The sequence below is a fragment of the Rhinatrema bivittatum genome, chromosome 1 (genome assembly GCF_901001135.1).
Source record: "Rhinatrema bivittatum chromosome 1, aRhiBiv1.1, whole genome shotgun sequence".
NCBI lineage: Eukaryota > Metazoa > Chordata > Amphibia > Gymnophiona > Rhinatrematidae > Rhinatrema > Rhinatrema bivittatum.
In genome coordinates, this window is record NC_042615.1 from 36,549,557 (window position 1) to 36,563,367 (window position 13,811).

The window sequence follows — 13,811 nt, forward strand, 5'->3', positions numbered from 1 at the left end:
TGTTCAGTTAACCCCTAAGTTCGATGTAAACCGGCCTGATATGAAGCTTGTCATGAAGTTCGGTATAGAAAAAATGTTAAATAAATAAAAGGAAGTTCACCACCCGCACCTGCTCCAGTCCATGTAGGGCTGAACAATCCCCATCACCCTACCCTACCTTCTGCGCAGGGCCGAAGTAGCAAGTCAGAGCTGTGGACTTTGCCAGGGACCCTGTCCCTTCCATGGTTCAGACTGAGAAGTTGTTCGAACTGCATGGGGCTTCACAGGAAAGCTAAGGTGCACCTCACCCGTGGCTCCAGCAGCGCAATTCCTGCTTCCTAGGTGGTAAGGCGGCAGGGTGGTTAAGTTAGGGAACAATGACGGTCTTATGTATAGCTGTATTAGAGTTTGTGTTCTTCACTGAATGTATATGTAGACGTTTTGAAACTGTTGTCGTGATCCACCTAGCACGTTTGCATGATAGAGGCAGAGTATAAACCTTTTTTTTTTTTTTTTTAAATAAAAATTGATAATAATGAAAATAGCTGAAAGCTGCCAGTGAACAGGTGCCATGTGGTATTTTATGACCTAGCAAGCACCACCCAAGGAACAAGCAAAGGACTGCCAGCATGGTTTAGTGAAGGCAAAAGGAAAATAGGGAAGAGCGTAAGCAATTAAGCAGGCTAAGAGAGAATTTGAAACAAAACTTGCCACAGAGGTGAAAACAATAACTTTTTCAAATGCATATGAAGCAAAAAGCCTCAAGGGCTTGCATTCCTCCCACAGGCATTACATGAGTTTTGCTAGGTAGGTCACCAACCAAATGAAATGCTGCACAGATTTTACATCTTTAGCCTGTGGCATATCTGGTACTGCACTAACCTTCTCTGTGTCCGCTTTTAGCCCCCCGTGAGGACAGGATGTGCCCATGGAAACAGACTTCCATAACCTTGAATTGCAATTTCTTTACCCTAAGCATTAGCTTCCCCTGCCTGCATCAATCCACGAGGGCCAAGACCTGGTGATCAGAGTCCCCGCAGCCCACAAGCAGGCTGATGCGATATCACCGCGTGGAAAACAGGCACTCGTGATTCAGCGCCCCGATGCACCTCTCTGGGGCGCCCGCTGTGATATTTAAATGGGCTGCGCAGTAAAAAGAAGGCGCTAGGGGAAATTGTGAGCCCCCCTAGCGCCTCCTCGGCAGCGGGTGGCGACTGTCAGTGCAGGGTAGGAAAACAGATGCTCCATGTTACTAGCGTCTGTTTTCCTAACCTATGCATAGCCACGGGTTAGGAAAATAGAAGCTCGTTAATTGAGCGTCCGTTTTCCAAACCTGACCATTGGCGACTTTAAAAAAAAAAAGTTTTTTCCCTTGCTCCTTTTTTCTATTCCTCTGACTTAATATCGCCAAGATATTAAGTCAGAGGAACCAAAAAAAGGAACAGAAAAGCCGAGCGCACTATATCGCATCGGTCTGAATGAGGATGGCATCTGCTATTGCCCGAATCCCACTGAGCTCCACTAAGAGTTCATGCTGCTCCTGCAGATACACCACTGGTGCTGCTCCTGAGACTCCAAATGGTAGTTTGAGCCATCTTTTTCTGCACCGGGGGGGGGGGGGTAAGAACATTTTCAGGCGACTGCTTTTCTCATCTTACTTACTTTGCATCAACGAGCATAAACACTCAGGTCTTGGGCAAGCGTTGTTTAGCAGCTTTGGGTCAATACAAATCGTCAACTTCCCTGGCTTTCTTACTACAACCATATTGCTTATCCAGTCAATTAAGGCAATGACCATCATCTTTATGCCTATCCAGCTGTGCTTTTGCTTCTGGCTTTATGGCTGTTGGTACATTGTGTGGAGCATATTGGATTGGTGAAATACTGGGGTTGAACTCAAAAGGAACTTCTTCTGGAACAGATTCCACTGGTCCATAAAACCTTTGCTCATATGCATTGATCAGCTGTTGTCTCAACCAAGGTCTGGTGCAGTGATGTTCTATGCAGTTTAGGTTGGCAGCAATAGTGAATCATTTTGTCCCAGTTTATATCTTACTAAATGTCCACTTACGGGGGTAATTTAAAAGTAGCCCAGCACAATGGCCTGAAATCCATAGGCAGAAGGTGCACACAGACTTCAGCCCTAATTTTTAAAGCGGGGTTACAGGCCTCAATTAGCATTGAAAATTAGCAAGCATGGTATACACGTACATTTAACGCCTGCTTGGGAATGGGCGTGTGCAGACGTGCCTTTACACGCATATTTCTGAAAATGAAAAGCATATGCAGAAACGATTTCCACACCTCTCCCCCTTCCCGTAACCGGTGAACAGCTCCTTCACGTGTGCATAAGAGTATGTGCAATATTACTTCTAAATGTACTTTTGTGTGCACAACTCCTGAGGTAATTTTCAAAAAGTCCATTTATGCAGGGCTGGTGCAACAGTCTGTAGCACCCTAGGCAGGCCAATGTAACACTGACCCCCCCTCCCCCCCCCCCCCCCCCCAAAAAAAAATCCACCCTGAGTTGAAAGTTCATATAGTCATGTGCTCCCTCTCTCTCCCCCACCACTGGCTATGCCCTCTGCCCCATGGCCTTTCCTGCTGCTGCCGGCCCGCTGCCTCCCTGATGGTGCCCCGCCCACTTACAGCACCCTAGGCAACTACTTAATCCTGTGAAATGGACGCGTCTTCCCAAAACCAAATTGTGTGTGCATAAATGCTTTTGGAAGTGACCCCTATTATGAACTTTGATGATGCCATTGTTTTTCGATTATATTTCTGTGCAGCAGTTTGTAGCTTCTATTGCTTTTTAAATTCATTTTGTACTACTGTGTGTGTGTGTGTGTGTGTGTGTGTGAATGTCTCTTGGCTCCGGTAAAGTGTACAAAAAAGCAGTAAAAACTGCTTTTCTGTACACCCTCCGACTTAATATCTTGGTGATATTAAGTCGGAGGTCCCAAAAGTAAAAAATAATAAAAAATTTAAAATCAGCTCACGGGTTGAAAACCAGATGCTCAATTTTGCCAGCGTCTGGTTTCTGAACCCATGGCTGTCAATTGGTCCAAGAACAGACGGTAAAATTGAGCGTTGGCTGTCAAACCCGCTGACAGCTGCCGCTCCTGGCAAAAAGGAGGCGCTAGGGACGCACTAGTGTCCCTAGCACCTCCTTTTACCGCGGGTCCTAAATTAGCATACTTTTATTTACTGTATCGCGCGCATAGGACACTGGCCTGTGCGCGCGCCGGGAGAGCAGGCGCTCGCCCGCTCTCCTGCGTTTCTTTCTGTATCGGCCTGCAATATATTTACTTCTTATTGCAGCATCACACTGTCATGTCCTCTGCTCTCCAGGCGGCATGCTCTGTGAAGCTGGATAGGATTTAGTATGGGAGCTGGAATCTCAGCAAGGATCTTCTACCAACTTCCATCCAAATCCACAAACGGGGAGCAATCCCAATACAGACAGCAGGGTGAATGCAATATGAGTCTCAACTATAGCTCATCCCATCCCCTGCTCCCAGTTCCTTTCTCTTATCCCCTGCCTAGTCTAGAACATCATTTTAAATGTCTACCCAGACCTGTTCCCATGATTTCACAGCCTCACTCATACCCCAGCCCATCTATCACTCCCCACTCTTACCACCCAACCGCTGTCCTCATTAACCCCCACAAATCTCAGTCTGAGTCCTTGGACACCCCCCACTCTATTTCCAAGTTCCCATTCTCCCACCCAAGCTAAGTCCCGGGTCTCCCAATTCCCCCACTCTTGAAATCCTAAATCCCAACTCTCTACTAAGTCCCCATTCTTCCTCCTATCTCCCAAATCTGAGTCCCTGTTCCGACAGCCCCCCCCCCCCCCCCAATGCCCTTGCACCTCTGCTATTCCATACAAATCCTCATTCTTTTTCATCCCACCACTCTCTCCCCCTCACACACACTAGCGCCTCCTCACACACACTAACGCCTCCTTTTGCCCCGGAGCGGCGGCTGTCTGCGGGTTTGACAGCCGACGCTCAATTTTTTCGGCATCGGTTCTCGAGCCCGCTGACAGCCACGGGCTCGGAAACCAGACGCCGGCAAAATTGAGTGTCTGGTTTTCGACCCGACAGCTGCCGGCCGACTTTACATTTATTTATTTATTTTTACTTTTACCCTTCGGGACCTCCGACTTAATATCGCCATGATATTAAGGCGGAGGGTGCACAGAAAAGCAGTTGGAGTGCACTGTACTGTATCGGCCCATTAGTACACTACTGAGACCAACAAAGTTCCATTGGCCCAAGACAGGGTGAAACAAACACAAACCATGAGCATCTTCAACGAATATTATTAGAAGCTAAAAAGAGAGACTGAGTGGCTAGGGACAGGTAAAAAGTTCCCTCTACGAAGGCTGGAAATTGGATCTGGGACTCTATGCAACATTTACGAACATTTAGACCCTTGGTCAAACTGGACCAGAAGTTTATTGGACCCTTTCCCATTGTAGAACTTGTTAACCTTGTAACATTTAAAATAGTGACCTCCAACGTATCAGATACACCTGATATTTCACACTTCACCGTTAAAGCCTCAATATTACAAGCAGTTATCAGGCCCCAGAGCCCGCCCCTGCTTCCATCAATACGATTCAGAGGTCAGGAAGAATAGGAGGTAGAAGAGATAATGGACTCTGAAATCAAATGGATAAACCAGAACTCTTTTCCACCTCACACTCTTTTGCTTGCTTGAAATCATTGGATATAATCACCCCTCTCCCCCCCCCCCACCTCTCTTTCCTCTTCTGTGCACTGTACATCAGTAACTCCCCCTCCCCCAGATTGTGCACCGATCCCTGAGATTTCTGTACACAAAATGCATACATCTGTGGGGGGGTTTTGTTTTAGTATTGAAATCTGGCTGCCAAGAAGCCGCCCACTCCTCGAGCTTTCTTAACACCGCTTCAGTCCAAGCCGAGAAGAAACTCGCCCTAAAAACTGTTTGAGAAAGATGCTTCCTGCCATACTAATAACTGTAAACGATTAAAAAGAAACACACAATAAGATTGTATATATTGTTTAATATCTGCATTGCCTTTATAGCACAAATGAAGTAATTACTTATTTAAAATTCAGGTCTTATTACAAATGTTCATCAAGTTTGTCTTCTCTCCTCTTTCCTTGCATCAGTCATACTACAAAAACTCGCATTCATGACCCGGGGAGTGAGGGCAAATTTCCCTCTTGTAAACATCTTTCAGTAGTCATCCCTAGTGGTAGAAATTGTAAACATACCCCTGCTGTGCCACAGATTGGGATCACAGTCCTGGCACAGTCGCACTAACTTGCCACCCAAGTCTGGGTATCAACGACAGTAGGGGGGACATCTTTCGGCACAGTGCATGGATAAATAATCAGCTAAGTTACTCCTGGTGCCATTAACAGGAGCTGTGTACACAATTCCCTGCACGCTGATTCTTTAATCCTGTCTGTCCATTCCTCGCATCCTAGCAAAAAAAAAAAAAAAGAAAAGCTGTGGTGGGATCAAAGATCAAAAACGTTAAGAAGGGACCCCAGTAAGCCCTATCAAGCCAGACTATTTTAAAAGTCTGTTCAGGTTTTGTGGCTTTTTTTAGTATTATTTTTTAAAACATTGCTTTTGCTTTACTTGTATCCTATAAATTTAGGACGTCAAAGTGAATTCTGACATGGCTGCGGTACAAAGCTGAGAACGAGCCAGTCTGTAGGACAAGGAAGCACCTGCGATGCATGACTAGATGCATGATTAGGTGCAGTAGCTGCCGGGTATTGAAAAAAATTGCACTGAGGTTTTTCATCTTCCTTTCATCACCTATGTATCATGCTACACACAGACTCTTTCTACAATGTGAAGAAAGGTAGCTGCCATAATAATAATAAAAAAAACCCCCTCATCTCTCGTTCAAGAACCAGGTCATTTCCCCCCCCCCCCAATAAGATTTTCAGCAAGATAAATGTTATAAACATAAAAATTCCACATTTTTTTCCTGAACGAATATCCAACAATTTTGCTTGTCTGAAAAAGAAAATGTTGCATACAAATTTCTATATTTTCCATGCTAACGTGCTCATACGTGTGACAAGGGTTTCCACCTCTACCACCACTCCCCACGGTTGTATGGCTTGTGTTATCGTCATTGCTCTGCATATTTCTCTGGACTGTTCTGCAAACATGAACGCCCTTTTACAAAACCAAGCATACTTAAAATGAGATACAAAGATAAAGATATATAAGCTGGGCATCACTAAATGAGCAAATGTAACAAGGAGACAAGGTCATTAAAAACCACAGTGAGGTTTTGCATTGCTCCGGGTCTAAAGACCTTTACACTTTTCTCGATCACTTGACAAGAATTCTCTGCCATGAGCTCCCGTTTTGAAAACAGAAGCGATTCCCAAGTTACGGTGCGCCTTTCAAATTTCAGAGGGCCAAATGTGCTCCCAAAATCTAGAGCCTGTTCATTTTTCTAATAGCGAAAAACATGCGTCGTGCAAATTCTGATGTGCCCTCCTTTTTTTTTTTTCCCTTTAAGTGAACAGAGGAAAGGCAAACCACAGTGGCTATAACTGGCATCAGTTTGGCTACCTTAATTTGGGACTTTCTAGAGTGATACAGAACACCTTTCGTGCAAATAAAACTGAAAAATGGGCTTCCTGATTATTGCCTACCCTATTTGGGGATGGGGTAGGGGAGAGATAACAATACAAGCTTACTTTTTACCCAGGGGGTATCTTAGAGGCATAGCTTGGGGGCAGGATTAGCCTGGGGGAGACAACCATGTGCGTACTTTGAAATAATCCGAAGTGCTTGCATAGTTTTGCCTTGAAAAAAGTGCCTGCCTAAAAAGCAGGTACAACTCCAGGTGAGAATTTATTTTTTTCATGGGGCAATAATCAAACCAAAACCACTCACATACTTTTCCTCTGTTCTGGCAAGAGACATGGCCACCGTGATTCTTGCCTCCTGAGAAGGCAATTATCAAAAAGAGCCCTTTTTTCCCTGACGTAATAGCCATTTCCACCGAACGGGTTCTGAAAGCTGCGGTAAAACTTAGGTGCGTGGGTTCCACAAAACGTGGCACTTTTTTCACACACATTTTCGTGGAGGTGTTCCCAGGGCGAGGTTAGGCCCAAGGGAAGTAAAGGTCATGCAGAGCTTTTGCATGTTAAAAAAAAAAAAAGGGCATGCATTGTTTTAGTCGGGGGAAAAAAAAACCATCAGCAGGAAAAGCAGGGGTGGGTACTTTTATTTTTTCCCTTTGAGTAATTTGAAAGGGAAACTTCATGCATGCAAAAATCTGAAAGTAGAAAAAAAATACCCCTGGACTTTGCCCCGCTTGCATAGTTCTGAATGCTGCTCTCTCAATGACGGCAGAAAGATGACAGGTGGTCTGCGGTTTGTCTTTACTCTTCCCAGCATCGGCATCACTTTATGTTTCTCCCTATGTTTCTTTAGGCCACTCTACTGCATTTTTTTCCCCTTTTAAATCCCATAAGCACATTCCTTTGCACGCAGGCAGACCAGTCCAACCAATGGGTTTTGCATTCCTACCAGCAGATGGAGACGGAGAAAACGGACTTGCGATGTCACTCACATATAGCCTTGTCAGTATACTCCATCTCCAGTAGATGGTGGACATGCATCTCCCTAGTGGAGATGGCTCGTTTTAAAAAAGAAACAAAAAAAAAACAGGAAGAAAATAATAGAACGAAGAGGATGAGCTCCTGAGGTGATACCCAACTGGTCCCCCCCTCAGTTGAGCAGTGTAAATTTCAATGCTCGGCCAAGATTAGTCTTAAGAAGGACGAAGGAATACTTGGTGGTGAAGGCTTGTGCTCTCTTCCCCCGTAGCCGGCGACCCGATGGTGCCCTCAGCCAGGGAAGGGCTGAACTCCAGGTAAAAAAAAGAGAAAGGAGGGGCGTGTTAGGACCCCTCCTCCCTTTTTTCCTTACCAGGTCATGTCTCTTCCTCAGCGTTTACTACCCTTCCCCCCACCTCTGGGAAGTTAGCGGAGAGTGGAGGCGGCACGGGTCGGCAGGTAGAGTTTTCGCTAGGCTCCGTATCGCAGGCTCCATCAGTCAGCCGCATGGTAGGCCATGGTGGGCGTTTATTTTCCCATGCGTGCACACACAGTATGGTGGTTTAACGTAGGCGTGCAAGCCCGCAGCCTCGATTCAGGCACATAATTGTGTTGGTATGCCCATGTACATGCAGGAGACTGTGTGGAAAGACAGTGACCTTTTTGGTGAAGGATAATGGCACTGGGGATAATAAAAAAAAAAATAAGCGCCTTGCTATTTGTGCGGCTTGCCATATAAGGACAATTCAGCTGTCACTCTCACTTTGCCTGTGCCGGCGCTGTTTGGAGGCCGAAAGCAATTTGCTTCCCAAAGATTTTACTGCCATTGGGGCATCCCCTGCACCGATGGAGGTCTCAGTGGGAGGAGGCAAAGGAGGCGATATGATGGACAGTCCCCTCCCCCCTTGTTCCCAAGGGACATCCCTGAGGGAAGGAGCAGAGTGCCATGTTCAGTCCTATAGGCTAGAGTATGGATTCATCCTCTTCCTGGATGGAGTTTTTCCAGGGTTTACAGGCCTTTCTGAAAGGGCATCCAGTGGAGGTGAAGCAGCCTAGTAAGAAGGGGTCTCGTCATAGGGCATCCCACTTCGGGTCTAATTCGGGCAAGTCCCATAGAAATGCTGTCCCTGGGGAAGCAGAGGAGGATGAGGATCATGGCCTGTTGGATGCTTTTGGTAGAGATTCAGATTTTGCAGCTCTGGAAGAGGGAGAAATTTCACCTGACTTAGAACCACATAGGACTCTACTCTGCTTCTTTTGCAAAGACAAGTTGTCAGGTCTGTTGACTCAGACCCTAAAAACACGGAGTAGATGGGAGTGATGTTAGGTGAACACAAAAGAAAGATCTCATCTTGGTTACCTTGTGCAAGGCATCCTGTTTCTTTTCCCTCCTGCAACCAATTCAAGAATTAATTGACCTGGAGTGGAATGCCCTAAAAGTGAGCTTTAAAAGGGGGCATTCTTTGGCAGGCCTGTACCCCTTGGATCCAAAGGCAAAGGAGCAGTTGTGATGCCTTGGTGTGCGCTGTTACCAAGTGAATCACCATCACATCTGAAGAGGGAGCAGCTCTGAAGGATGCCCAGGATAAGAGGACTGAGGCTATCCTCAAGCAGGCATTTCAAGCGATGGTATTGAATTTGCAAAATCCTTCTTGCTGGTGTTTGATGGCCTGAGCAGATTTGCATTGTCTCTCAGGAGGTTCAAGGAGTGGGAGCTGATAGCAGGCCAGAGATGGAGCCAGGAGTGCATTTTAAGCAGATGCGGGCTCTGACTTGGTGAGTATGACTAGAGATGTAGCTTCTATGATAATAGCAAGGCACCTACTGTGGCTATAGAACTGGCAAAGTTTCCGTGATTGCTGGAGGTCAAGAAAGCAGCATTGTATTCTTTTGGGGCAAGACGCTGCTTCAGGGACTTCCATCGTTTTAGCCCTTACAGAGGAACGGTGAAAAAGAAGTCGCATCACTTCATAAGATCTCAGTCCTTTCGGCCTGAGAAGCCACATAATGAGTCTGGCTCTTTGCAATGAAGGGGCAGGGGGGCCCACGTACCGGTACAGGAGATAGGCGGATGTCTATCTCACTTTTATTCCGGCTGGGCCCAAATCACAATGGATCAATGGGTCTTGGATGTGATAAAAAATGGCTATGTTCTAGAGTTTCCCCGAACCCCTCTGGATGCCTTTATGGTCTCTCCATGCAACTCACTAGCGAAGAGAGTCCAGTTTCCAGGTCGCAGGAAAATATTGGCGATATTCTATTTATGTTGTCGTTCCCAAGAAGGAAGAGGGTTCCTTTTGACCAATCCTGGATTTGAAGGGAGTCAATGGCATTTGCACGTGACTCATTTCAGAATGGAAACCTTACGCTCTGTAATTATGGCATTACAGAAAGGGGAGTTCCTCATGTCTCTCAATCTGATGGAAGCCTATCTACATATCCTCATTCGACAGAAGCATCAATGTTGTCTTCGTTTTGCTATTGTAGGGCACCATTATCTGTTTCAAGCCCCACAGTTCAGTCTGACTACAGCGCCCAGAACCTTTTCCAAGGTCATGAGATGTCTCTGCCCAAGGAAAGCATTCTAGTCCGTCCATATCTGGCTGACTGGGTGATTCAAGCCAAGAGTGCAGAAGAGAGTTAACTGGCATCTCGCAAAGTGATGTGCCTCCTTCAGTAGCTAGGCTGGATCATGAACTTGGCCAAAAGCAGTTTACAGCTGATACAGACCCTGGAATACCTCAGAGTGCAAATCGATATGGAGCAGGGCAAAGTGTACATGCTGGAAAAATGCATGATCTTGGAGTTGATGGCGGCAACATTGGAGATAGTACCCTGGACAAGGGTGCAGATGTAGCCATATCAGCATGCAGTGCTCTCATGGTGGAATCCACAATCACAGGATTACACAGTAAGGCTCCACATACCAATGGAAGTGAGCGAGCAGTTGCTGCGGTGGTTGCAAAGGACCACCTCAGATAAGGAGTGCCCTGGAGAGACACAGGACTAGTTTGTGCACACGACAGTCGCCAGCCTTCTAGGTTTGGGGGTTCACTGTAAAGAGCTGATTACACAAGTTTGGTGGGATGTTGAGGAGCGACAGTAGACCATCAATCGTTTGGAAGTGCAGGCAGTTTGCTTGGTGTGTCTACGGTTCGCTGAGTGGTTGGCAGGTCGAGCAGTGAGAGTGATGTCAGACAATGCCATGACAGTCACCTACATAAATCATCAAGGTAGAATTAAAAGTCATCAGGAGTCAGTGGAGATAGATGCTCTCATGACATGGGCAGAGCAATATCTTTAGGCATTATCCGCCTATCACATTGCTGGGAAGAACAATGTGAGGACTGACTTTTGCAGCAGACAGGCCTTAGACCCAGGGGAGTGGGATGTGGTGGACAACGCTTTTCAGCTCAAAGTTCCTCAAGGGGGTCAAGTCTTATTTGGATTTAATGGCGAGCTACAGCAACGCAAAGTCGCCACAGTTGTACAGTCTCAGATAGAACCCAAGGTCATTAGGAATCAATGCTCTCATCCAACAGTGGCCACAGAGCAGGGTGTTATGTTTTCCCTCCCTGGCCAATGATTGGCAGGGTAATTCGGAAGATTGCATATCATATCCAGGCTGTGCTTCTGGTGACTCTGGATTGGCCACAGAAACCACTGTGCGCTGCCCTCTGACAACACTTAGTGGGCAGTCTGATGATACTGCTGGTCAGGGAGGATCTTCTGTATCAGGGGCCGATCGTGTACGAAAATCCAGGTTGGTTCTGTCTTATGGTTTGGCTCTTAAGAGGGCTCGTTTGCTGAGGCATGGTTATTCTCTGGCAGTGATATCCACATTGCTTCAAGCTAGAATGTTTTCTATATCTCTGGCTTATATTAGGATTTGGAGAGCATTTGAGAACTGCTGTGGTTTAAGAGATTCTCACCCTCTCAGAGTGGAGATCCCATTAATTTTGGAATTTCTGCAGGAGAGATTAGTTAAGGGCTTGGCCCTAAATACCCTGAAGGCGCAGATGGCAGCTCTCGCATGCTATAGAGGGCGAATTAATGGTAAGCCCTTATCCTCCCATCGGTTGTGTCTATGTTCTTGAGATTTTTGGCCACTGCGTGATCTCTCCTTGTGGCCACGTACCTTGAAAATGGCTGTCCTGATGGCAATCTGTTCAGCTAGGCATATCTCTGAGCTGCAGGCTTTGTCTGGCCGTGAGCCTTTTTTATGGAGAACTCCGGGGGCAGTGCAACTCAGGGCCGTGCTTTCCTTTTTGCCAAAGGTGGTATTGGAGTTCCACTTGTATCAGTCTACTTCCCTGCCCACACTGGACAGGGCTAGAGATGAGAAGGATTATCGGTTGTTACATGCCTTAGATGTGAAGTGGCATCTGATGCAGTACTTGAAGATTACTCACTCCTTGTTTTTCTCCATCACAAGTGGCAGCAGCCCGCTGGGTTAAAGAGGTCATCATGGCTGCCCATGTGGATGCAGATGTTCCATTGCCTTGGCAAAAGTCAGGGCACGTTCCTGACTACAGCATAGGCAGTCTTGTTGTCTCCTGTCGAGATTTGCTGGGCAGCCACATGGTCCTCTCCTTACATACTTTCTCCAAGCATTACCACTTGGATTTTAAGGCTCAAGAGGACGCGGCCTTCATGCAGGTAGTGTTGACGGGACGCAGGCAGCCTCCTACCCATTTTGGGAGTAGCTTCGGTACATCCCACTGGTGTGGACTGGCCTGCCTGAGTGAAGAGGAAGGTAAAATTACTTCTTACCTGTTCATTTCCTTTTCTCTGAAGAAGGCAGGCCAGTCCACAACCTGCCCTGGCTGCCTACTTGGTTTTGGCTTCAGTTCATCCTTTATTCAGGGGCGATGCTGAATGTTCTTGGTTATGAGTCATTTGAAGGACTGGTAAGTGAAAAACCAGCCCCTAAGATCAGTTGATGTTAAATTTTTCCTGAGCTCAGTGCTTCCCAGTTATTAGTCATTAACTGTTAATAGTCATGTTTCAAGTATAATCAGTTTGTCCACAGTTTGGCTTTTCTAGCGGTTCTGGCAGGCTGATGTCTGGGCAGGGTTATATGTCAGTGACGTCAGTTTTCTCCATCTCCCTCTGCTGATAGGAGGGCATAACCCACTGGTTTGGATTGGCTTGCCTTCCTTAGAAGAAAGGAAATTATCAGGTAAGAAGTAATTTCACCTTTCGCTCCAAGTTGGTAGTGTTGTTTGAGTATTTATTCTGCAAAACACAGGTGTGAAAATAAAATGATGAAACCGTAAAACTCCAGGGCCACAGGACTGCGTTATCCCCCTCCCTCCCTCAACCAGACTGAAATATTAAAAAAGCCTGATGCGTGCATTAATTAGGGGATGTGCGAATATATTGGGCTTGTGTGTGCTAAGTGGATTTTAAAGGCTGCTGAGATAAGCGCATATCTCCTGGACCATGCACATCTTGAAGGGTTTCAAAAATGGGCGGGATAAGGTTGTTTCGAGGCATAAACCCGAGATGTGCGCGTATATATATTTCTGCAATCCGGTGCGTGCTGAGGCCTCCTGCCTTGTATTAGAACCTCAGATTAGAACCCTGCCTCTTAACGTTCAGAAAAACACTCAAAACGTGGCTATTTCATCAAGCCTTTGCTGACCCTCCAGACAATCTCTAGTCACCATTATTCTCTCCTGGACGAATTTATCCCCTCCCAGACGAATGGTTTGCTATCCTCTCGAAAGATGGACTCAGGCACTTCCAGGTTAAAGCACCTTAAGCTTTAACCCACATCCTTTACTATTGTTACAATACTTCCTGCCTTTATTTTTTCCAGCTATTTTTAGCTTCCAAGTTTCTACACCTTGTTAAATGTAACTTTACCTTTTTCTCCTCTATTGTTAATCACTTTATTTATTGCTTCAGTTATCCTTGTTCTATGTAAACCGATCCGATATGGTTTTCACTATGAAGGTCGGTATAAAAAAGTGTTAAATAAATAAAATAAATAAAATAACTTTATTTCTGCTATGGATGGGTAAGTTCAAAAATAAATGAAAACAAGCAGATCAGCGGGTTTTTAAGGGTTGGGGCCAAATGGGGGGGGGGGGAGTGAAGCCTATTAAACTAGGGGGTGGGGTGGGTGGGTTTGGAAGACCTCTCTCTTAACTGGGGGTCGAACTGGTAAAACTGGGAATAGCATCGGCGCACGCCCCTTTTAAAATCCCTCCCCCCCCGATATACGCGGGA